This window comes from Neofelis nebulosa, chromosome 13 (genome assembly GCF_028018385.1).
Source record: "Neofelis nebulosa isolate mNeoNeb1 chromosome 13, mNeoNeb1.pri, whole genome shotgun sequence".
Taxonomy (NCBI): Eukaryota; Metazoa; Chordata; class Mammalia; order Carnivora; family Felidae; genus Neofelis; species Neofelis nebulosa.
In genome coordinates this window covers 24,309,382-24,326,311 of record NC_080794.1, presented here as the reverse complement: position 1 = coordinate 24,326,311, position 16,930 = coordinate 24,309,382, and the positions used below count along the sequence as shown (strand labels likewise).

At 39.0% G+C, this 16,930-nt stretch overlaps 1 pseudogene; it reads left to right on the top strand.

Moving 5' to 3' along the window:
• The first annotated feature begins 2,155 nt into the window (after positions 1-2,155).
• Positions 2,156-3,407, top strand: LOC131492678 (uncharacterized protein C1orf50-like; annotated as a pseudogene).
• Positions 3,408-16,930: the final 13,523 nt, after the last annotated feature.

Below are 16,930 nucleotides of genomic sequence, written 5' to 3'. Positions count from 1 at the left end.
ATTAAAAAAAGTTTATTATTTATTTGAGAGAGAGAGAGAGCATGAGCAAGGCAAGGTCAGAGAGAGAGGGAGACACAGAATCTGAAGCAGACTCCAAGTGCTGAGCTGTAAGCACAGAGCCTGAAACAGTGCTCGAACTCACTGTGAGCTCATGACCTGGGCCGAAGTTGGATGCTCAACTGACTGAGCCACCCAGGTGCCCCCCAAAGTCAATTTATTCCAGATGATCCCAGGGAGTTGTTTAATCAGGTGATTCACTACAGTATGCTATGGACTGCAAAGTCTCATTTCTATTAACCTGATTTTCACTGCCTTCAGGTTAAATGATCAATGACATATTTTTCATTTTCTGGAGAGTCTACTGCCTGCTCCTGGTGATGTAACAAAAATTTGACCCAGACATATAGTTTTCACTTGTATTAGTTTCCTGGGGCTACTGTAACAAGTTATGAACCTAAAATAAGAGATATTTATCATCTCACAGTTCTGGAGGCTAAAATTCTGAAAACAAGGATATTGGCAAGGCCATACTCCCTCTAAGGCTCATGGAATCCTTCCTTTCCTCTTTCTGGCTTCTCATAGTTCCTGGCCATCATTGGCATTCTTTGGCCTATATCTGTGTTATTCCAGTCTCTGCTCCTGTCTGCTCATGGCCTTTTCTCCCCTATGTATATCTGTATCTCTGTATCTGTGTTTCTAAATCTTTCCCTCCTTATAAAGACATGAGTCATTGGATTTAAGGCTTATCCTAATCCATATAACTTCATTTAACCTTGATTACATTTGCAAGGTTCTCTATCCAAATAAGGTTACATATACAGATACTAAGAGCTAGGACTTAAATATCTTTCTCTTTTTTAGTTTTTAAATAATTGTTTACTTTTAAATCAAATTATACATTCACATAGATTAAAGTGCTAAGTCTTACTAGAAATCTTAATTTTTTAGAAGTCCTTGTGTATCCTTCATCCTATTTATTTCACAGAAAACCCTTTGATCGCAGAAAACACCTTCTTTTTTATTTTAGTTTTTATTTCCTGAGCACTGCTATCTGTATTTCAGCTCCTTGTATCTTGCCATCTTTTGCCTGCATCCTGTGAACAATTCTTTTTGTGGGACAGAGTTCAATTCACTACGCCTTTTTTGTCCACTCGGTGCTCATAGCTCCTCTTTTTTTTTTCCTCATAGGCCCTATTAATCACTTTCCATTTTTGTACATCTTGTTTACTTGCTCATTCCTGACAAACCTCTCCCAAGACTTCTGGAGTAGGCAAGGGGACAAACACAAGAACACAAACACGTTTCAAAACTTGGGACATAAGAAAGTATACCTGTCATCTGAAAGAAGCTAATTTCTAATGGCTACAATTAGATCCAACCATAGGGTATAATAAATCCCTTACCTGGTATTGGTCATTGACTCTGACAGTCAGTGGCACCCCGGTAAAAAATAGTGTTGGGGTACCTGGGTGGCTCAGTCGGTTAAGCGTCTGACTTTGGCTCAGGTCATGATCTCACGGTTCGTGGGTTCGATCCCCATGTTGGACTCTGTGCTGACAGCTCAGAACCTGGAGCCTGCTTCTGATTCTGTGTCTCCCTCTCTCCATACCCCTCCCCTGTTCACGCTCTCTCTGTCTCTCAAAAATAAATAAATGTAAAAAAAAAAAGAAAAAGAAAAAAAAGAAATAGTAATGCCCCTTCCTATATTCTTCTCCCTTTTATGTATATTTCTGAACAATTGTAAATTTTAGTCATGTATATACATTTCTTTGAATGGGGTGGGGGGAGAATGGAGAGGAAGTTATAACCAAAAGTGGTATTTAACCTGTTCAGTTGCTGTGTTGAAATGATGAATTCTGAGGTGATTTCAATGATCTTGGATCCTAATAGTGGTCCCTGAAGAGTAACAGCTTTTTGTCTTGTGTCAAAATTCTCCCTCTCCTGGCTTTAACTTTTCTCCCCATTTGTTATTTTCCTGGTTTCTTCTATCTATCATGAATCATAGATTTCAATAGATCTTCTGAGTTTTTCAGTGTTTAACAGAATCTTAAGATTTTGCCTTGAAGGTTGGAGACTATATTTCTGAATAAAGAAATTAGGCTTGATGGTCTTCTGCCTCGTGCTGCTGGAGTGATCAGGAGGATCATGTGTTATAATGGAGGATGCTGCAATGCTGGGGCTGATGGAGGGAGTCCCCCAAAACAAAGAGTTCAGCAGGTGACAGGGGCACTGGTGGAGCTCACACCAACCCCAGTAGCCTGGCCTTAGTGAGCCCCCACTACACCCACGGGCCAGAGACCCCTTTTACATCCTAGCACTAGCAGACCATGTGCAGAAGGCTGATGAATTCATCCAAGCAAATGACACCGACAAGCTGATGGTCATAGCTGAGCAAATCCAATATTGACAAGAATAAACAGGGGCGCCCGGGTGGCTCAGTCGGTTTAGCAACTGACTACCACTCAGGTCATGATCTCACGGTTGGTGAGTTAGACCCCACCTTGGGCCCTGTGCTGACAGCTCAGAACCTGGAGTCTGCTTCAGATTCTGTGTATTCATCTATCTCTGCCCCTCCCCTGCTCACAATCTGTCTCTTTCTCTCTCAGAAAATGAATAAACATTAAAAGAAATTGAAAAAAAAGAATAAACCAGGAAGGTATTGGAAGATGCTTGAACAGATGCTGACTTGCACCATGTAGCTCATGATATAGAGGGGAAAAAAATCTGGCAACATTTACTACCTTTATAAATTAGAGAGAAGTCAGCAGTATTTTTCTATTTATATATATTTTATATAAACATAAACATATATAAATATACTTATATATTCTTATTTATATAAATATAAATTTATATTTATATCTCTTTTTAAAAAAATGTTTATATTTTTTGAGAGAGAGAGACAGAGCATGAGTGGGGGAGAGGCAGAGAGAGGGAGACACAGAATATGAAGCAGGCTTCAGGCTCTGAGCTGTCAGCACAGAGCCTGAAGCAGGGCTCAAACTTATGAACTGCGAGATCATCACCTGAGCCAAAGTTGGAGGCTTAACTGAGCCACCGAGTCGCCCCTATTTATATCTATTTTCTATTTATTATTATTATCTAAAGGGATAAGGGACAAATTGTCCACATGACTTTCTTGGTACCTATAAGCTACAGCATGACCTGTCCTGGACTCCCTATGAGGACAATGAGAAGCAAGATGCTAAAATCAGCATAGTGGATAAGTTGCTAAGCCAGCCAGTGACCCTGCCTCCAAACACTGAACTCACCTTCCAGGAAATGACTCACTGAGTGAACTCTGACAAACAGCTCTCAAAGACCATCACCTCCTTGTTGCCCTCATTCTCTGCTTTGATAGGAGGTGGCATGAGAATTGAGGTCTTGTAGGTGAATCATGAATTTGAAAGGAGACCCTGCATGAATACAAATGCTGTCATTATTATTACTTTTAGTTATGATGGCAATGAATCATATCAGTCTCTTTTGTGATCCTTTCTGGGTCATAGGTACCCAACCAGTCACTTTCAGAGTATTGGCCAGTGGTACTTCCCTTTTTTATTTCCATCTGTTCTCCCATTAGTCAGGCCATTAAAGAAAGAAGAGTTTCTTTTTCTCACATATAGTTGGGTGAGGCATTAAAAAAACTTAAATTTTTTTTAATGTTTATTTTTGAGAGGGAGAGAGAGAGTGATATAGAGAGAATGAGCAAAGGAGGGGCAGAGAGAAAGGGGGACAGAGAATCCAAAGCAGGCTCCATGTGGACAACAGAGAGCCCAATGTGGGCCTCAAACTCATGAGTTGTGAGTCTGACGTTTAACCAACTGAGCTACCCAGGTACCTCTGGGTCATCCTGCTTCTTAAAAAATATCTGGAAGTAATCTGTGAGAAGAAATTATGCCGCTTAAAATCAAATGGAAAGAGTCTTTTACCATAAAGAAAATACTCTGTGTTCATTTAAGCCATTAATTGATTTGTCAAATGCTCATTCATTTACCAGAGATTGTGTTCTTGATACAGAAGAGTATTAAAAATTTTGTCACAGCATGCAAGGAGCTTAATAAGGTTTTTTTTGTTTTCAGTGTGAAAATTATTAAAAAGATAAAAGCAATTATTAAATCATGGAATATCATAAGCAGGAATTATAGCTGCTTAATGTTCCCAAAATATAAAGCCAAACCCATCATTATCTTATTTTGTCTTAGCACTTATTCCTTATTTTGTACTGTTTATTTAAATATGTGTAGTAAGGACTTTTAGATTTTCCCTATTATTCATCTTTCTCATCTGAAAACCACGTATTTTAACCCCCTATTTTTGGCTTGTGCATGGTAACTCAAAGGCCGTATATTCCAAGACTCCAGGCCATATATTAGCTAGATACGACCAAATGGCTGTGTTGTCATTTGGTCATAATTTCCAAGATGTAATAGCTGGAGCTGCAGCATCCATATTAGACTATGAGGTGACCTTTAGAACAGAGGAACTATACGGTGCAATGACGAGGTAACTGATCTGGATATCTTACACCTTTGAATATCTTAGTTCTAATGAGACCACCACTGGGATTCTTGAAAGTAGGAGAGAAATAAACTTCTATTTTTGTTTAAACCACTATAATTTTGGGTTGTTCTTGCACTCACATTCCAAAAAAATTTTAACCAATACACCCTATAGTGTTTTTGCACTTTCAGTATATATTTCTTGTTCCTTCAGGAAACACCACCCTAATTTTACTATATGTGTCCATGTGATTAGATGAGATAGTCTCCCAACTTCAGGGAAGAGTGTATGAGCTGTGTCTCACCAATCATAACATTCCATCTAGTGGACCTCAGTAATTGGTTCATGGAGAGTTACATGGTCCTTACTGGGCTGAGATGCAATCTGGGATTTTTGTTGTAACTAACAGGAAAGAGAAGCTCTCTACTACAGTTGCTGAACTGTGAGAACATGAATCTGAGGCTCTTATTAGCATAAAGGAAGACCTGTCTGAAAAAGAAACTGATACAGAAAGCATGCTAGAATGGAGTACACACATACACATGTACACACACTGATTATGTTAACACTTGAGCATGTGATCTAGCCATTCCTGAAGCTAAAGATTCCTGGACTTCAATTGCATCAGTCAATAATTCCTTTACTTTTTTGTTTGTTTAAGCCAGTTGAGTTTGTCATTGTGATTAAAATATTCCTATTACTTCCCCTATTTTTTGGATAGTTAAAAGTGTTTCAGGTGTATCATTTTTTCACTTTAATTCTCAAAACATATGTATCAGGGAGGAAAACTAAGGCTGCTTATTGTTCATTTTTGTTCTCACAGGATAGAGTGGTTTCTTCAAGAGAACGGGTGCTTAACATGGCAAGATTGACCATTGTCAAACACCTAATATTATTACCACAGACCAGAACTTTTAGAATGCTTATAATTTTCAAAGTAATCACCATGGGGTCTTTCAATAAATGTTACTGACATTGCTGAGAATATTTTGAGGAAAAAGTCGCATGAATTGTTTTTAAAGTCTGTGGCATTTTTTCCTTTGCAACTTGATAGTAATAAATCTACAGCTGATGAAAATGGCTTGACTCTGCAAACAGCCAAATTTCAATCAAAATTAAGTCTCATAAGTATGTAAAGAAAGAGGTTAAGGGGTAGAAGTGGGAAAAAAGAAAGGGAAAGGAAACAAATTTTTATGAAGTCTAATAATTTTTAACAGGAAATTTATTGTCAAATTGGTTTCCATACAACACCCAGTATTCATCCCCAAAGGTGCTCTCCAAAATGCCCATCACCCACTTTCCCCTCCCTCCCACCCCCCATCAACCTTCAGTTTATTCTCAGTTTTTAAGAGTCTCTTATGGTTTGGCTCCCTCCCTCTCTTTTTTCCCTCTCCCCTTCCCTCATGGTCTTCTGTCAAGTTTCTCAGAATCCACATAAGAGTGAACACATGGTATCTGTGTTTCTCTGTATGACTTATTTCACTTAGCATAACTCTCCAGTTGCATCCACGTTGCTACAAAAGGCCAGATTTCATTCTTTCTCATTGCCACGTAGTATTCCATTGTGTATATAAACCACAATTTCTTTATCCATTCATCAGTTGGATATTTAAGCTCTTTCCCTAATTTGGCTATTGTTGAAAGTGCTGCTATAAACATTGGGCTACAAGTGCCCCTATGCTTCAGCACTCCTGTGTCTCGGGTAAAATCCTAGCAGTGCTATTGCTGGGTCATAGGGTAGAACTATTTTTAACTCTTTTAGAAACCTCCACACGGTTTTCCAGAGTGGCTGCACGAGTTTGCATTCCCACCAACAGTGCAAGAGGCTTCCCTTTTCCCCACATCTTCATCAGCATCTATAGTCTACTGATTTGTTCATTTTAGCCAGTGTGAGGTGATATCTGAGTGTGGTTTTGATTTGTATTTCCCTGAAGAGTGACCATGAGCATCTTTTAATGTGACTGTTGGCCATCCGGATGCCTTCTTTAGAGAAGTGTCTACTCATGTCTTCTGCCCATTTCTTCACTGGATTGTTTTTTGGGTGTGGAGTTTGGTGAGTTCTTTATAGATTCTGGATACTAGCCCTTTGTCCGATAGGCCATTTGCAAATACCTTTTCCCATTCTGTTGGTTGTCTTTTATTTCTGTTGATGTTTCCTTTGCAATGAAAAAGCCTTTTATCTTCATGAGGTCCCAATAGTTCAATTTTATTTTTAATACCTTTGCCTTTGGAGAGGTGTCAAGTAAGAAATTGGTGTGGCTGAGGTCAGAGAGGTTTTTTTCCTGCTTCCTCCTCTAGGGTTTTGATGGTTTCCTGTCACACATTCCGGTCATTTATCCATTTTGAGTTTATTTTTGTGAATGGTGTGAGAAATTGGTTTAATTTCATCCTTCTGCATGTTGCTGTCCAGTTCTCCAGGCACCAGTTGTTATGTTAAAGAGACTGTCTTTTTTCCATTGGATTTTTCCTGCTTTTTCAAAGATTAGTTGGTCATACATTTGTGGGTCCAATTCTGGGGTCTCTCTCCTATTTCATTGGTCTGTGTGTTTTTGTGCCAATACCATGCTGTCTTGATGATTACATCTTTGTAGTAAAGGCTAAAGTCTGGGATTGTGATGCCTCCTGCTTTGGTCTTCTTCATTATTACTTTGGCTATTCGGGGTGTTTTGTGGTTCCATACAAATTTTAAGATTGCTTGCTCTAGCTTCAAGAAGAATGATGGTGCAATTTTGATTTGGATTGCAATGAATATGTAGATAGCTTTGGGTAGTATTGACATTTTAACAATATTTATTCTTCCAATCCATGAGCATGGAACATGTTTCCATTTCTTTATATCTTCTTCAATTTCCTTCATAAGCTTTCTATAGTTTTCAGCGTAAAGATCTTTTAAATCTTTGGTTAGGTTTATTCCTAGGTATTTTATGATTCTTGGTGCAATTGTGAATCGGATCAGTTTATTTTTCTTTCTTTTGCTTCATTATTAGTGTACAAAAATGCAACTGATTTCTGTACATTAATTTTGTATCCTGCGATTTTGCTGAATTCATGTATCAATTCTAGTAGATTTTGGTGGAGTCTGTCAGGTTTTCCATTTATAATATCATGTCATCTGCAAAAAGTGAAAGCTTGACATCATCTTGTCAATTTTTATGCCTTCTATTTCCTATTGTCTGATTGCTTCCAACACTTTTTTAAACAACAGCAGTGAGAGTGGACATCCCTGTGGTGTTCCTGATCTCAGGGGGAAAGTTCTGTTTTTCCCCATTGAAGATATTAGCTGTGGGCTTTTCCTAAGTGGCTTTTATGATGTTTAAGTATGTTCCTTCTATCCCGACTTTCTCGAGGGTTTTATTCAGAAAGGATGCTGAATTTGTCAAATGCTTTTTCTGCATCGAATGACAGGATCATATTCTTATCTTTTCTTTTATTAATATGATGTATCACATTGATTTGAGAATGTTGAACCAGCCCTGCAGTCCAAGAATGGATCCCACTCGATCATAGTGAATAATTCTTTTTATATGCGGTTGAAGTCAATTTGCTCATATCTTATTGACAATTTTTGCACCCTCAATCAGGGATAATGGCCTATAGTTCTCTTTTTTTGCTGGGTCTCTTTCTGGTTTGGGAATCAAAGTAATGCTGGCTTCGGGAGTGAGTCTGGAAGTTTTCCTTCCCTTTCTATTTTTTGGAAGAGCTTAAAGATAGCTATTATCTCTGCTTTAAATATCTGGTAGAGGGGCGCCTGGGTTGTTCAGTCGGTTAAGCGGCCGACTTCGGCTCAGGTCATGATCTCGCGGTCCGTGAGTTCGAGCCCCGCATCAGGCTCTGTGCTGACTGCTCAGAGCCTGGAGCCTGTTTCAGATTCTGTGTCTCCCTCTCTCTGACCCTACCCCCATTCATGCTCTGTCTCTCTCTGTCTCAAAAATAAATAAACGTTAAAAAAAATAAAAAAAATATATCTGGTAGAATTCCCCTGGGAAGCCATTTGGTCCTGGACTCTTATTAGTTGGGAAATTTTTGATAACTGATTCAATTTCTTCACTGTTTATGGGTCTGTTCAAGTTTTTTATTTCTTCCTGTTTGAGTTTTGGAAGTGTGTGGGTGTTTAGGAATTTGTCCATTTCTTCCAGGTTGTCCAGTTTTTTGGCATATAATTTTTCATAGTATTCCCTGATAATTGCTTGTATTTCTGAGGGATTGGTTGTAATCATTCCATTTTCATTCACGATTTTATCTATTTGGGTCATCTCCCTTTTCTTTTTGAGAAACCTGGCTAGAGGTTTATCAATTTTGTTTGTTTTTTCAAAAAACCAACACTTGGTTTCATTGAGCTTCTCTCCAGTTCTTTTTTTTTAATTTTTTTTTTAACATTTATTTATTTTTGAGACAGAGAGAGACAGAGCATGAACGGGGGAGGGTCAGAGAGAGGGGGAGACACAGAATCAGAAGCAGGCTCCAGGCTCTGAGCTGTCAGCACAGAGCCCGACGCGGGGCTCGAACCCACAGACTGTGAGATCATGACCTGAGCCGAAGTCAGCTGCTTAACCGACTGAGCCACCCAGGTGCCCCTCCAGTTTTTTTAGATTCTATATATTTTTTTCTGCTCTTATACTTATTATTTCTCTTCTTCTGATGGGTTTGGGGTGTTTGCTGTTCATCTATTGCCTCTAAGTGTAGTGTCAGATTTTGTATTTGGGATATTTCTTGTTTCTTGAGCTAAGCCCAGATTGCAATGTATTTTCCTCTCAGGACTGCCTTCACTGCAACCCAACGCATTTGGATTGTTTTATTTTCATTTTCATTTGTTTCCATATATTTTTAAATTTCTTTTCTAATTGCCTGGTTGATGCATTCATTCTTTAGTAGGGTGTTCTTTAACCTCCATGCTTTTGGAGGTTTCACAGACTTTTTCCCGTGGTTGATTTCAAGTTTCATAGCATTGTGGTCTGAAATTGTGCCTGGTATGATCTCAATTCTTTTATACTTATGAAAGGCTGTTGTGTGACCCAGTATATGATTTATCTTGGAGAATGTTCCATGTGCACTCGAGAAGAAATTATATTCTGTTGCTTTGGGATGCAGAGTTCTAAATATATCTGTCAACTCCACCTGATCCAGTGCATCATTCAGGGTCCTTGTTTCTTTTTTCTCTCTTTTTTTTAATCTTTATTTTTGAGACAGAGACAGAGCATGAGCAGGGCAGGGCAGAGAAGGAGGGAAACACAGAATCCAGGGTCCAGGCTCTGAGCTGTCAGCACGGAGTCTGATGTTCAAACTCATGGACTGCAAGATCATGACCTGAGCCAATGTCAGATGCTTAAATGAGTCATCCAGGTGTCTCAAAAACCACAGAATTTGAATAAAGCCATCCCCCAATGATTTTGGATATAAAATTTTCTTTACTTCTTTATGGAAGAGGATACCATGCTGCTACTCAATTAAAAGGAATATTTTTACAGTCTTAATGTCTTTTTTTTTTTTTTACATGTATCATGCCATGATTTCCTAGGGAATGGGTTCCAACAGCTCAATCTCCTTTCCATTGGTTCTCACAAAGTTTGCTTCTCTGGGTGGGGCAGGCTGGCGCTTCAGTTGAATCCAAGTACCTTTCTCCTTCGCTTCCTTTTTCTGATCATTTTTCTTCACACTTTTCAGGAAGCTATCTCAGCTCTTTGAGTGCTTAACGTGCTCAATACATACACTTAATTCTCTTAGCAAGAAGCTTGCCCTTAACTTGTTTACAAGGGCAATAGCATGCTGGGTAACACTGTAGACTCTTCCTGTTTTGCCATGGTAACATTTGCAGGGCATTCCTTTTTAAACAGTGCCCATTCCCTTGATGTCCAAAATATCACCTTTATTTTAGATTCGCATGTACTTAGCCAAAGCCACAACTTCATGTTTTCTAAAAGGCCTAGAGAACATATATCAAGTACCTCTCCTCTTTCCCTTTGTGTTGGTCATTTTGGCGAATTACTGGAAGATTGTGGTTCTGGCCAAAAAAGAAGGTCCTTGTTTCTTTATTGATCCTGTGTCTAGATGATTTATCCTTTGTTGTAAGTTGGGTATTAAAGTCCCTTGCAATTACCACAGTCTTATCAAGAAGGTTGTTTATGTTTGTGATTGTTTCATATATTTGGAGGCTCCCATCTTAGGCACATAGACATTTATAATTGTTAGCTCTTCCTGATGGACAGACCCTGTAATTATTATATAATGCCCTCTTCATCTCTTGTTACAGCCTTTAATTTAAAGTCTAGTTAGTCTGATATAAGTATGGCTACTCCAGCTTTCTTTTGACTTCCATTAGCATGATAGGTAGTTCTCCATCACCTCACTTTCAATCTGAAAGAGTCTTCCTGTCGAAAAAGTGTCTCTTGTAGATAGAAAATAGATGGGTCTTGTTTTTTTTTTATCCATTATGATACCCTTTTGTTTGGAGCCTTTAGTCCATTTACATTCAGTGTTATTATCGAAAGATATGTGTTTAGAGTCATTGTGATGTTTTTAGGTTTCATGCTTGTAGTGATGTCTCTGGTCCTTTGTGGTTCTTGAAACATTTCACTCACAGAATCCCCCTTAGGATCTCTTGTAGGGCAGGTTTAGTGGTGATGAATTCCTCCAGTTTTGTTTGTTTTGGAAAATTTTATCTCTCCTTCTATTCTGAATGACAGACTTGCTGGATAAAGGATTGTTGGCTGTATATTTTTCCTGTTCATCACATTGAAGATATTCTGCCATTCCTTTCTGCCCTGCCAGATTTCGATAGGTCTGCTACCACTCTTATGTGTCTACCTCTGTAAATTAAAGCATGTAAGTTTATCCTTAGCTGCTTTCAGAATTTTCTCTTTATCCTTGTATTTTGCCAGTTTCACTATGATATGTCATGCAGAGATTGATTCAAGTTATGTCTGAAGGGAGTTCTCTGGGCTTCTTGGATTTCAATTCCTTTTTCCTCCCCAGATCAGGGATATTCTCAGCTATGATTTGTTCAAGTACACCTTCAGCCCCTTTCTCTCTATTCGTCCCCTGGAATTCCTATGATATGGATACTGTTCTGTTGGATTTCATCACTTTGTTCTCTAATTCTCCCCTCATATTTCTAGATTTTTTTTATCTCTTTTTCTCAGTTTCCTCTTTTTCCATACTTTTATCTTTTTTTAAATTTTTTTTTATTTTTTATTTTTTAATATATGAAATTTACTGTCAAATTGGTTTCATACAACACTCAGTGCTCATCCCAAAAGGTGCCCTCCTCAATACCCATCACCCACCCTGCCCTCCCTCCTACCCCCCATCAACCCTCAGTTCTCAGTTTTTAACAGTCTCTTATGCTTTGGCTCTCTCCCACTCTAACCTCTTTTTTTTTTCCTTCCCCTCCCCCATGGGTTTCTGTTACGTTTCTCAGGATCCACATAAGAGTGAAACCATATGGTATCTGTCTTTCTCTGTATGGCTTATTTCACTTAGCATCACACTCTCCAGTTCCATCCACGTTGCTACAAAAGGCCAAATTTCATTTTTTCTCATTGCCACGTAGTATTCCATTGTGTATATAAACCACAATTTCTTTATCCATCCATCAGTTGATGGACATTTAGGTTCTTTCCATAATTTGGCTATTGTTGAGAGTGCTGCTATAAACATTGGGGTACAAGTGCCCCTATGCATCAGTACTCCTGTATCCCTTGGATAAATTCCTAGCAGTGCTATTGCTGGGTCATAGGGTAGGTCTATTTTTAATTTTCTGAGGAACCTCCACACTGCTTTCCAGAGCGGCTGCACCAATTTGCATTCCCACCAACAGTGCAAGAGGGTTCCCGTCTCTCCACATCCTCTCCAGCATCTATAGTCTCCTGATTTGTTCATTTTGGCCACTCTGACTGGCATGAGGTGATATCTGAGTGTGGTTTTGATTTGTATTTCCCTGATGAGGAGCGACGTTGAACATCTTTTCATGTGCCTGTTGGCCATCCGGATGTCTTCTTTAGAGAAGTGTCTATTCATGTTTTCTGCCCATTTCTTCACTGGGTTATTTGTTTTTCGGGTGTGGAGTTTGATGAGCTCTTTATAGATTTTGGATACTAGCCCTTTGTCCGATGTGTCATTTGCAAATATCTTTTCCCATTCCGTTGGTTGCCTTTTAGTTTTGTTGGTTGTTTCCTTTGCTGTGCAGAAGCTTTTTATCTTCATAAGGTCCAAGTAATTCACTTTTGCTTTTAATTCCCTTGCCTTTGGGGATGTGTCAAGTAAGAAATTGCTACGGCTGAGGTCAGAGAGGTCTTTTCCTGCTTTCTCCTCTAAGGTTTTGGTGGTTTCCTGTCTCACATTCAGGTCCTTTATCCATTTTGAGTTTATTTTTGTGAATGGTGTGAGAAAGTGGTCTAGTTTCAACCTTCTGCATGTTTCTGTCCAGTTCTCCCAGCACCATTTGTTAAAGAGACTGTCTTTTTTCCATTGGATGTTCTTTCCTGCTTTGTCAAAAATTAGTTGGCCATACGTTTGTGGGTCTAGTTCTGGGGTTTCTATTTGATTCCATTGGTCTATGTGTCTGTTTTTGAGCCAATACCATGCTGTCTTGATGATGACAGCTTTGTAGTAGAGGCTAAAGTCTGGGATTGTGATGCCTCCTGCTTTGGTCTCCTTCAAAATTATTTTGGCTATTCTGGGCCTTTTGTGGTTCCATATGAATTTTAGGATTGCTTGTTCTAGTTTCGAGAAGAATGCTGGTGCAATTTTGATTGGGATTGCATTCAATGTGTAGATAGCTTTGGGTAGTATGGACATTTTGACAATATTTATTCTTCCAATCCATGAGCAGGGAATGTCTTTCCATTTCATTATATCTTCTTCAATTACCTGCATAAGCTTTCTATAGTTTTCAGCATACAGATCCTTTACATCTTTGGTTAGACTTATTCCTAGGTATTTTATGCTTCTTGGTGCAATTGTGAATGGGATCAGTTTCTTTATTTGTCTTTCTGTTGCTTCATTGTTAGTGTATAAGAATGCAACTGATTTCTGTACATTGATTTTGTATCCTGCAACTTTGCTGAATTCATGTATCAGTTCTAGCAGACTTTTGGTGGAGTCTATCGGATTTTCCATGTATAATATCATGTCATCTGCAAAAAGCGAAAGCTTGACTTCATCTTTGCCAATTTTGATGCCTTTGATTTCCTTTTGTTGTCTGATTGCTGATGCTAGAACTTCCAGCACTATGTTAAACAACAGCGGTGAAAGTGGGCATCCCTGTCGTGTTCCTGATCTCAGGGAAAAGCTCTCAGTTTTTCCCCATTGAGGATGATGTTAGCTGTGGGATTTTCATAAATGGCTTTTATGATCTTTAAGTATGTTCCTTCTATCCCGACTTTCTCAAGGGTTTTTATTAAGAAAGGGTGCTGGATTTTGTCAAAGGCCTTTTCTGCATCGATTGACAGGATCATATGGTTCTTATCTTTTCTTTTATTAATGTGATGTATCACGTTTACTGATTTGCAAATGTTGAACCAGCCCTGCATCCCAGGAATGAATCCCACTTGATCATGGTGAATAATTCTTTTTATATGCTGTTGAATTTGATTTGCTAGTATCTTATTGAGAATTTTTGCATCCATATTCATCAGGGATATTGGCCTGTAGTTTTCTTTTTTTTGCTGGGTCTCTGTCTGTTTTGGGAATCAAAGTAATACTGGCTTCATAGAATGAGTCTGGAAGTTTTCCTTCCCTTTCTATTTCTTGGAATAGCTTGAGAAGGATAGGTATTATCTCTGCTTTAAATGTCTGGTAGAACTCCCCTGGGAAACTATCTGGTCCTGGACTCTTATTTGTTGGGAGATTTTTAATAACCGATTCAATTTCTTCGCTGGTGATGGGTCTGTTCAAGCTTTCTATTTCCTCCTGATTGAGTTTTGGAAGAGTGTGGGTGTTTAGGAATTTTTCCATTTCTTCCAGGTTGTCCAATTTGTTGGCATATAATTTTTCATAGTATTCCCTGATAATTGTTTGTATCTCTGAGGGATTGGTTGTAATCATTCCATTTTCATTCATGATTTTATCTATTTGGGTCATCTCCCTTTTCTTTTTGAGAAGCCTGGCTAGAGGTTTGTCAATTTTGTTTAATTTTTTCAAAAAACCAACTCTTGGTTTCGTTGATCTGCTCTACAGTTTTTTTAGATTCTATATTGTTTATTTCTGCTCTGATCTTTATGATTTCTCTTCTTCTGCTGGGTTTAGGCTGCCTTTGCTGTTCTGCTTCTAGTTCCTTTAGGTGTGCTGTTAGATTTTGTATTTGGGATTTTTCTTGTTTCTTGAGATAGGCCTGGATTGCAATGTATTCTCCTCTCAGGACTGCCTTCTCTGTGTCCCAAAGCGTTTGGATTGTTGTATTTTCATTTTCGTTTGTTTCCATATATTTGTTAATTTCTTCTCGAATTGCCTGGTTGACCCACTCATTTGTTAGTAGGGTGTTCTTTAACCTCCATGCTTTTGGAGGTTTTCCAGACTTTTTCCTGTGGTTGATTTCAAGCTTCATAGCATTGTGGTCTGAAAGTATGCATGGTATAATTTCAATTCTTGTAAACTTACGAAGGGCCGTTTTGTGACCCAGTATATGATCTATCTTGGAGAATGTTCCATGTGCACTCGAGAAGAAAGTATATTCTGTTGCTTTGGGATGCAGAGTTCTAAATATATCTGTCAAGTCCATCTGATCCAATGTATCATTCAGGGCCCTTGTTTCTTTATTGACTGTGTGTCTAGATGATCTATCCATTTCTGTAAGTGGTGTGTTAAAGTCCCCTGCAATGACCACATTCTTATCAATAAGGTTGCTTATGTTTATGAGTAATTGTTTTATATATTTGGGGCTCTGGTATTCGGCGCATAGACATTTATAATTGTTAGCTCTTCCTGATGAATATACCCTGTAATTATTATATAATTACATCTTCTTCATCTCTTGTTACAGCCTTTAATTTAAAGTCTAGTTTGTCTGATATAAGTATGGCTACTCCAGCTTTCTTTTGGCTTCCAGTAGCATGATAAATAGTTCTCCATCCCCTCACTCTCAATCTAAAGGTGTCCTCAGATCTAAAATGAGTGTCTTGTAGACAGCAAATAGATGGGTCTTATTTTTTTATCCATTCTGATACCCTATGTCTTTTGGTTGGCGCATTTAATCCATTTACATTCAGTGTTACTATAGAAAGATACAGGTTTAGAGTCATTGTGATGTCTGTATGTTTTATGCTTGTAGTGATGTCTCTGGTACTTTGTCTCACAGGATCCCCCTTAGGATCTCTTGTAGGGCTGGTTTCATGGTGACAAATTCCTTCAGTTTTTGTTTGTTTGGGAAGACCTTTATCTCTCCTTCTATTCTAAATGACAGACTTGCTGGATAAAGGATTCTCGGCTGCATATTTTTTCTGTTTAGCACACTGAAGATATCGTGCCAAGCCTTTCTGGCCTGCCAAGTTTCAAAGGAGAGATCAGTCACGAGACTTATAGGTCTCCCTTTATATGTGAGGGCACGTTTATCCCTTGCTGCTTTCAGAATTTTCTCTTTATCCTTGTATTTTGCCAGTTTCACTATGATATGTCGTGCAGAAGATCGATTCAAGTTACGTCTGAAGGGAGTTCTCTGGGCCTCTTGGATTTCAATGCCTTTTTCCTTCCCCGGTTCAGGGAAGTTCTCAGCTATAATTTCTTCAAGTACCCCTTCAGCACCTTTCCCTCTCTCTTCCTCCTCTGGGATACCAATTATGCGTATATTATTTCTTTTTAGTGTATCACTTAGTTCTCTAATTTTCCCCTCATACTCCTGGATTTTTTTATCTCTCTTTCTTTCAGCTTCCTCTTTCTCCATAACTTTATCTTCTAGTTCACCTATTCTCTCCTCTGCCTCTTCAATCCGAGCCGTCGTGGTTTCCATTTTGTTTTGCATTTCGTTTAAAGTGTTTTTCAGCTCCTCGTGACTGTTCCTTAGTCCCTTGATGTCTGTGGCAAGAGATTCTCTGCTGTCCTGTATACTGTTTTCAAGCCCAGCGATTAATTTTATGACTATTATTCTAAACTCACTTTCTGTTATATTATTTAAATCCTTTTTGATCAGTTCATTAGCTGTTGTTATTTCCTGGAGATTCTTCTGAGGGGAATTCTTCCGTTTGGTCATTTTGGATAGTCCCTGGAGTGGTGAGGACCTGCAGGGCACTTCCCCTGTGCTGTGGTGTATAACTGGAGTTGGTGGGTGGGGCCGCAGTCCGACCTGATGTCTGCCCCCAGCCCACCGCTGGGGCCACAGTCAGACTGGTGTGTGCCTTCTCTTCCCCTCTCCTAGGGGCGGGATTCACTGTGGGGTGGCGTGGCCCGTCTGGGCTACTTGCACACTGCCAGGCTTGTGGTGCTGGGGATCTGGCGTATT